The following is a 9,359-nucleotide window of genomic DNA, read 5'->3' as shown; positions in this document are numbered from 1 at the left end:
AACCTGTTTCCTATTGATAGGTACTTTGGTTGTTTACAATCTAATGTTTCTAAGCAATAATAAATATGGACCTTGGTCCACAGCTTACGATTGACCATTGACTTTAAGATGCCCAGAGGCCATGTAGTCCAGTCCTTTCCACCCGCCCACCCCCCAAAAAAACCTACAAAAAATCATAAGTGACCTGCCTAAGATCACATAGCTCATTAATGTCAGAGGCTGAACTAAAATCTTACAATCCTGAGTTTGAGTCCTTTTCCTACTGGATCAGTATAATTATCATTTCACCATATTATAAATAACCTCCTTTAAAATAATCATCTTACGAGTGCGTTGCGCACCGTCTGGGGAATGGTCACGCTTGAAGGTGCTGACTCGGGGAGAGGGGGATGCGAGGAGGGGATGGGTATATACCTACATGATGAGTGCAATGCGCACTGTCTGGGGAATGGACACGCCTGGAGCTTTGACTTGGGGGGACAGGCGGTACATGGGCAACATATGTAACCTGAACTTTTGTATCCCCCATAATAAAATAATAAAAAATAAATAAAATAAAATAAAATGCTTTAGTGAAAAAAGACATAGATGAAGGATATGTGGTAAAGTGATAATTGTGAGATATAGATTGTGAAGACTTAAGTGTTGATTATGTTCTTCTAATTTTCTATATGTTTGAAATTTTCAAAATAAAAAATTTTTTTAAATGAGTATAAAATAAATAAATAAAATAATCATCTTAGAGGTTTGAACTTGAACTGAAAAAGGATAATTTTACTTTGTCTCCTAAAAGTGTTCTGCAGAAGAATGGGCTCAGTAAAAAAAAAAAAAAAAAAAAGTATACACACTATATATTGACTATACTGTGTACTATATATTCTGTACCTTCGCCTTTGTGCCCCCTTTTCAAGTTTCTCTCAAGTTAATATGCAAGTTAAAATCTGATTTCACAAGTTTGTAAGCTCCTTGAAGTCTGGAATCCTCTCTCCCTTCCTTCTTTTGTTTCTCCCCCGGGACATATAAAATACACTTAAGTATGTTGGATTTAGTTTTATTCTTCTAGAATTAAGGTCATACTTGACATTAGCCTGAATAAAAATCAATGTGTGTTCTATTCAACACTATTCTAAGCATTGCATTTAATTTCTCTGCCATAGTCAAAGCTCAGTTGTGAAAAGGCTAGGGATAGTGACAGTGTAAAACAAAATGACAGAGCTCAGAGTCTCTTTTTACCTTTGATCTCATCGACGACTTTCAAAACTGGAGTTACTAAAAAGTGATAAAATTTTTACTTAGTACATATTAAGTGCTAGCTCCTATAGGGAACACAAAGATGAGATTTGGTCTCTTCAGAAGTCATTTCCTTTCTGTTTTTACTATTGTACTTTTCTTTGTAGCATCCTCTTGGTAAAAATCTGAAAAATGTCCAGCACAGTAGCTTATGTCTGTAATCCCAGCACTTGGGGAGGCTGAGGCAGGAGGATTGCTTGAGGCCATGAGTTTGAGACCAACTTGGGCAACATATCGAGACCCTGTCTCTGCAAAAATTAAAAAATTAGCCATGCCCATAGTCCCAGTTACTTGGGAGGCTGGGGCGGGAGGATCAATTGAGCCCAGGAGTTTAAGGCTGCAGTGAGCTGTGATCACACCACTGTATTCCAGCCTGGAGGACAGAGCAAGACCCTGTTTCTAAAAAAATAAAAATAAATCTGAAAAACATATTCCAAGTAGGAATTAAACAACATGAGACTCTTGTATAGTACCACCGTTGTTTTCCAGCAGAATAAAATTGAAAGTGATTTGCATATGTTCTCTCAAGAATATTAAAACAAAAATGGAAATTTTAGGACTTTTTAAAATACGATTTTGTATATTATACTTTAGTTTTCTGTTCTTGAATTGTTTCAAACATGTTTTGTGTTTATACCAGTGGTTCTTAACTGGGATGATTTTTGTCCCCCAGGGACATTTGACAACGTCTGGAGATATTTTTGCTGGTCACTATGTGGAGGCGGGTAGTGCTACTGCCATCTAGTGGGTAGAGGCGAGGGATGCTGCTAAATATCCTACAGCACACAGAACAGTCCCCTTCCCCTCACAGCAGAGAAGTATCTGGCTGGCCCAGAATATCAATAATGCCAAAGCTGAGAAACTACTTTATACTTCTTTGTGCTATTAGGGTAAGGAAGGGTCTAAATTAATTATCTTTGAGAGGGAGAATATATGTTTATGTGTATATGTATACATGCATGTATATTACAAAAGACATAGTTGAGATCTCAAATTTTTGTTTTTATAAAGATAATTGACTCATAAGATACTTGTTGACTCTTTGGAAAGGAGAAAGGAACAAATGGGATATCTGCTATTGTTTTTGCTATTTAGAAATTGGCGATCTGGCTCCTCCCTCCCATTCATCCATTTCCAAAACATTTCTTGAGCATTTATAGTGACCTTCTCATCCACAGCAAAGAATCTTTGGAAGCCATTCCGGCCTCATCTTTCTAGCCAGTGATGATTAGATTACAGCAGGGCCCCTTACCCAAATTTGGCCAACCAGAAATTCTTTTTTGGTGCCTTACAATATCCTTGTATCCTTAGAACAAACTCCTTTTCTGCTTACAGTAGCTCAAGTTAGTTTCGGATACTAGCAAGCTAAGAGGCTTTAACCAACAGAACTACTCTAGGGATGGCTGTAAAATGTATCTCTGGGGAATGACTGCTCTTTTGAAAAAATAGTTTAATGGGTCTTCTGGGTATGTGAAAGTAAAGCAAACATTCGTTCTGGAATGATGATGCTCAGAACAATTACAAACAACATAATGCACAGTGATGCGAAAGGACAGCTGCATTGTGGGCAGGGCCATGCCTTTGTAGGTAGCATGTTAATCCTTGTTTGTTTTTTTGTTGTTTTTGTTTTTGGAGGGGAGGGTCCTTATTTTCTTTGACTAGAGCTAGAGACAAAGGAAGATGGGACTCTGGGGAAGGAAAGACTGAATAAAGGAGGCTTTTATCCTGGCAAGATGAGTTGGCCCCTGGAACAAGTTGACTGAGTAGAGGCTCCCCAAGAACTCTAACAATAAGTTATGCTGTTTAGTTTTAAGGATTTTTTGTATTCTCAGGGTTCCATTTAAATTTTTAAACAAAAGCTGGGTTCAGTGGCACTCAACTGTAGTCCCAGCTACTCTGTAGGCTGAAGTGGGAGGATCACTTGAACCCAGGAGTTCCAGACCAGCCTGGGCAAGCAGAATGAGGCCCTGTCTCTGAATAAATGAATGAATGAATAAATAAATACATTTAAAACAACAACAACATGGCAGCCTAGGTGTGCTTTGGGAAAATAGGAGCTTAAGGAGAAGATATATATATATATATATATGTATATATATATTTTTTGAGACAGAGTCTCATTCTGTTGCCCAGGCTAGAGTGCCGTGGCGTCAGCCTAGCTCACAGCAACCTCACACTCCTGGGCTCAAGCGATCCTCCTGCCTCAGTCTCCCAAGTAGCTGGGACTACAGGCATGCACCACCATGCCCGGCTAATTTTTCCTATTTTTAGTTGTTTGGCTAATTTCTTTCTATTTTTAGTAGAGACGGGTCTCGCTCTTGCTCAGGCTGGTCTCTAACTCCTGAGCTCAAACGATCCGCCCACCTCGGCCTCCCAGAGTGCTGGGATTACAGGTGTGAGCCACCGCGCCCTGGCCCAGAAACTGTCTTGAGGGTGAATGAAAGAGAATGATGCTCTCCGGCTCTGTCCATCCCAGCCATCGCCACGAGGTGGCAGCACCAGGCTGCCGTGAGACGCCCGGGTCCCGATCTGGGCTTTGCGGGCTCTGCACCCTGCCCGGGGCTGAGGACTCCTTCCCCGCCCCCGCCACTCACAGGCCAGGCTGGAGCAGTGAGGAGGCACCGGAGTGCTCGTGAAGCCGGCCCAAGGGCACACGGCGTGGCCGTGTCGGAGCCGAACTGGACCCCGGCCCCTCAGCACCCTGTCTGGGCTCTCTAGTCCTCTGCCCGAGGATCAGCTGCCTTTGGGGTTCAGGGCTCCTGGAGGACTGGGTGTTTTTATTTTTTAAACCCCTGCACCCCTCAAAATAAGGTCTGGCACAGAGGGGGAAGAAAGTGGTTAAAGTGTGGGTTCCATCACTCCCACCTGTGTGACCCCAGGCAGGCATCTTCACCTCTCTGAGCCTCCGTTTCCGACAGATCATAAAAGAAAGACTTGAAAAACTCGACTTCATTGAAACTGAAAGCTCCTGATCTTCAGAAGACACTGTAGATGAAATAAAAAGGCCAGAAGAAAATCTTTGCAGTACACACATGTGACAAAGGACAGGGAGCCAGAATATGAAGATACAAGAATTCCTTCATCTCAATCATAAAAAACAACCCAATTTAAAAAGTGGGCAAAAGGCAGGGCGTGGTGGCTCACGCCTGTAATCCTAGCACTCTGGGAGGCCGAGGCGGGTGGATCGCTCAAGGTCAGGAGTTCGAGACCAGCCTGAGCAAGAGCGAGACCCCGTCTCTACTAAAAATAGAAAGAAAATTATCTGGAAATTATTAAATTAAAAAAAAAAAGTGGGCAAAGGACCTGAATGCTCATTTTGCCAGAAAAAAAAAAAAAAAAGAGAGAGATACGTGAATGGCCAGCAGGCACACAAAAAGGTGGTCTGTATCACCAGCCACCTGGGAAATGGAAGTTAAAATTCACAGGTACCAGCCAGGCGAGGTGGCTCACGCCTGTAATCCTAGCACTCTGGGAGGCCGAGGTGGAAGGATCACTTGAGGTCAGGAGTTCGAGACCGGCCTGAGCAAGAGCGAGACCCCATGTCTACTAAAAAAATAGAAAAATTAGCCAGGCGTGGTGGTGAGGGCCTGTAGTCCCAGCTACTCAGGAGGCTGAGGCAGGAGGATTGCTTGAGCCCAGGAGTGTGAGGTTGCTGTGAGCTGGGGTGATGCCACAGCACTCTAGCCTGGGTAACAAAGTGAGACTCTATCTCAAAAAAAAAAAAAAAAAAAGAAAAAGTCCATTTGGGCTGCTACAGCAAAGAATACCATAGACCTCATAGCTTATAAACAACAGAAATTCATTTCCCACAGTCCTGGAAGCTGGGAAGTCCAAGATCAAAGCACCAGCAGATTCATGGTGTCTAGGGAGGATCCAACTCCTGGTTAATTGATTAATAAATGGCTATCTTTTCACCTTGTCCTCACAAGGTGGAAGGGGGGAGAGAGTTCTCTGGCTTCTCTTTTATTTTTGTTTTTACCTTACCTTCCTAATTTATCTTTTTTTTTATTTTTTGTTATTATAATTTTCTTTTTCATGAGGACTCTGCCTTCATGACACACTCACCTCCCAGCACCATCACACTGGGGATTAGGTTAATCCATCTTACCTTTTTTTTTTCCTCTAAAGACTTTCTGCAACCATTTATTTACATACATTTTAAACAGTTAATACCAGAAAAATATGAAGTGAACAGTTTATGACACAAGGTATCTTAAAAAGCAAATCTGGAAATTGAATTCCCTTATGACTCCAGGACTCTAGTTAAAATACCTTTTGTTCTATTTGTGTTATTTCCGTTTTATTTCTATATACTCTTGAGAACCAGAAAAGTGACTTTAGCAACTCTGTGAAAATCAGCAGTTTCTGGAGACTGTTGACGAGGGAGGCAGTCAGTTTTTCACAAGGAACTGGCTTCTGCTCAGCTTCCCTCGCTCCCTGAGGTAAGCAAACAGGTGCTGTCGTCTCTTCCAGTGACCTTTATTCCATACTTGTTCTCAGGGGTGTCTTTAACCAGAATGGGCCCAGGCTCTGGGCTGCTAGTAGTGGTAGTGTGAAGAGAGCAGCTTGGAAAGCTATTTTCCTTCTGTTCGGGGGACACAGGTTCTTCCTTCACAGAAGAGGACTCTGGGGTCTGGATGTCAGGGGGAATGAACACATAAGGTAAACTCTGAAGTGCATGTACTGACAGGTCCCCACAACTTTGGGGACTGAGCATTGGAACTAAGTCTGGTTGATTGGGGCACTCCTTGATTAAGGGGCTCTCCAATGTCTCTGAAATGCAAGAAGATTGTGGACTCTCAGAGGTTAGATGTGGAAACTTGGAGGTGGTAGATTTTCGACTTGAATGTCCTGCCTGGTTTCCGGTAGGCTGGGAACTGGCTTTCTGCTGTTGTATCAGACTCAGGTGATATCCAGGAAGTGATGGTGCTGTGGTCAATGGGCTTGCTAGGCACCTGTCGCGTGTGAGCGATGGGAAGCTGTGGCGATCCATAGCGGTGTTTGGGGCCCTCCAGTGGTTGCTGGTGGAATAGCAGCCGGGCTTTCTGGGAACGTTGGAGCCGTTTTTTTCTGGGAGGCATCAATAGGTGAATGAAGAGCAGTTAGTAACCACATGATACTCTTTGTCTTCAGGTTGGGAAATAGGCTCCAATTTTAACCCCTGCCCGCCCGGCAAGGCCCGGCCGCTGCTCCTGTCAGGACACAGAGCGTTCGAGCCCCATCTTACCTTTTTAATGAATGTAAAGTAAGTGGCAGATATGAGTATACTTTACTCCCAAACACCTCAGCCTGCCTATCATGGAACTAGAGTTCAATATTGGGGATTAGGGTTACCTATGAATTTTAGGGGGACATGCTCAGTCTACAGCAGAGGACAGCTGGACTCGGTTCCATTTGTCTCTCCCTCAGCTGCTGTGTTCTCACGGGGACGCTGGGGTGCACAGGAGCAAGCTCCACGATGCAAGCCCATTTCAAGCCTCTGTTTTCATCACATCAGCTAACATTCCACTGACCAAAGCAAGTGACACGGCACCAGCCAAAAGAGTGGAACAAGTCACCCTCTTGTGATGGAGCTGCAGAGTTACGTGGCAGTGCGCATCAGGAGGAACAGAGCCATCGTTGCAATCTACCCCAAAGAGGAAGCCTGTCACCAGAGAGAATAGGAAGCGCTCAGTTAGCATGTGCTTTATTAATGCAGATATTCCTCAACTTACAATGGGGTTGCACCCTGATAAACGCAGCATTCAGTTGAAAATTCTGTAAGTCGAAGTGCATTTAATATATGTAACCTACCAAGCAGCATAGCTTAGCCTCGCCTACCTTAAATGGTCTCAGAGCACTTACAGTAGCCACAGTTGGGCAAAATGATCTAACACAAAGCATATTTCATAATAAAGTGTTGACTATCTCATGTAATTTGTTGAACACTGTCCTGAAAGTGAAAACCAGAATGGTCGTGTGGGTTCCTGAAGTACAGCTTCTACTCAATGCGTGTCACTTTTGCACCATCGTAATGCCGAAAAATCATCAGCTGAACCACCCTAAGTCAGGGCCTGTCTGTGCTGTGCGCACCTTGTGCATGCGGCAGGCAGCACAGCCGCACCCAGACTCGTCCTGCAGCGCCACCTGCTGGCCATGGTTCTTCCAGAAATTGAAATGCGGGGGAGAGGTGGCGTGTGCTCGAAGGTTGCCCATCTTCCTTGTTATAAATAATGGTAATGATAATAATGATCATTTGGGACTCAGCTTCCTCTCACACCATCAGCACCCCAGGCTGACAGAAGCCTCCAATGTGGCCAACTCTGGAGTGTCTTGAGGGCGTCTATTCCTGATTTACATGAAGGTGGTGCGTAGGCTCCTGTCTTTGTGGAAAACAGAGGTGCTTCCTCTGTGCTCAGGTCTTGTTCCCATGGCACCCCTCTCTCAGCTGGCCCTTTGCTCCCTGCCCCGAGCTGATTTTGAGGGTGACGGTCCCCATAACACAGGGTTGGGACCCCAGAAACTGTCTTTTTTTTTTTTTTTTTTTTTTGAGACAGAGTCTCACTCTGTTGCCCAGGCTAGAGTGAGTGCCGTGGCATCAGCCTAGCTCACAGCAACTTCAAACTCCTGGGCTCAAGCAATTCTCCTGCCTCAGCCTCCCGAGTAGCTGGGACTACAGACATGTGCCACCATGCCCAGCTAATTTTTTATATATATTTTTAGTTTTCCAGCTAATTTCTTTCTATTTTTTTAGTAGAGATGGGATCTCGCTCTTGCTCAGGCTGGGCTCGACCTCCTGAGCTCAAACGATCCACCCACCTCGGCCTCCCAGAGTGCTAGGATTACAGGCGTGAGCCACCGCGCCCGGCCTAAGGAGAAGATATTGTTGGGAGTGTATATTGGCACAGCCACTTTGGAAAGCTTTTTGGTCATGCCTTGTATATTCTCCAAGCCAACAATTCTTTAGAAAAACGGTTGCACATGTGCATCAGGACACTGTACAAGAGTATGCATAGCAGCAATTTACATGATGGGGGGAAGAGAAAAAGGAAACAAACGTTCATGATAGGAAAATGGATAAGTATTAAGTCATGGTATATTCATATAATGTAATGCTATATGGCAGAGAAAATAAACCACAACTACATACAACAGGGATGGATTTCAGAAGCATAATGTTGATGGAAAATAAGAAGTGGTATAATAAAGCATAGAAATAATTTTATAAAATTCAAAGACAAGCAAAAGTAAGTAGTACATTGTTTAGGAAGATGTATGGTAATTACATAAAGAAAAGTTAAAATGATTTTTAAAAACTCAGGATAGTGATTACCTTTGGGAAGAAAGCAGGGTGAAGATGGGCTCTGGGAGGAGCCCACAGGAAGTTCCAATATAGTACAGGTTACTATTCCGTTTCTTAAATTGGGTGGTCCATTCCCAGGTGTTCATTTTGTTATGTTTTATAACTGACATTAATATATCCTTCTGTTCATGTCAGACTTTTTTAAATGAAAGAATAAAGTAATTGTCAAATTGCTTGACAGTATATTTACACTTTTACTGATGTGAATTGTGCTCATGAATTTGTGGTTTTTGTTTTGCTTTGTTTTGGGGTGGAGGCGAAGAGGTTCCCACTTAAACAGCTATCTTTTTTTTTTTTAAGACTAGTCAAGTGCAGTAGTGAGGAGGGGGGAAAGTAGTAGAACAAGGAGTTCAATCTGTAACTCACTGTGAACAATCAAGTGAGATAACTCACTACCTTGGGACCAGCCTAAACAGCTATCTTGAAGCATCTTTGTGAGCTAGGGTGCACTTATTTCCACTGCTCTTGGGACACTGATAATTTCTGCCCATCATTCTCCAGGAACTCCCAACATTCCCCAGGAACTCAGTAAGGACCAGAAAGACAGATACTGATTTTACACTGTTACAAAACAGAACTATGTTTAACAAATTGTTGCAGCCGGTTTTACGTATTTTTGACAGTTCTATACAGTTTCCAAAAGTTGCAACACCTTTCCCTCCTAGAAACCGAGGAGAGGGGTGATCCCTCCTCTCCCTCTGCATCCCCCACGGACCCCACGCCTTGG

General features: G+C 43.5%; 1 pseudogene; it reads right to left on the bottom strand.

Annotated features, from left to right (window-relative positions):
- Positions 1-5,681: 5,681 nt before the first annotated feature.
- LOC138394758 (RAD9, HUS1, RAD1-interacting nuclear orphan protein 1 pseudogene) lies at positions 5,682-6,371 on the bottom strand (annotated as a pseudogene).
- Between the last annotated feature and the right edge of the window lie 2,988 nt (positions 6,372-9,359).

The sequence above is a fragment of the Eulemur rufifrons genome, chromosome 14 (assembly GCF_041146395.1).
Source record: "Eulemur rufifrons isolate Redbay chromosome 14, OSU_ERuf_1, whole genome shotgun sequence".
In the NCBI taxonomy this organism is placed as follows: domain Eukaryota; kingdom Metazoa; phylum Chordata; class Mammalia; order Primates; family Lemuridae; genus Eulemur; species Eulemur rufifrons.
Note: the sequence above shows the minus strand (reverse complement) of the source record. Positions and strands in the feature narration are given on the sequence as shown.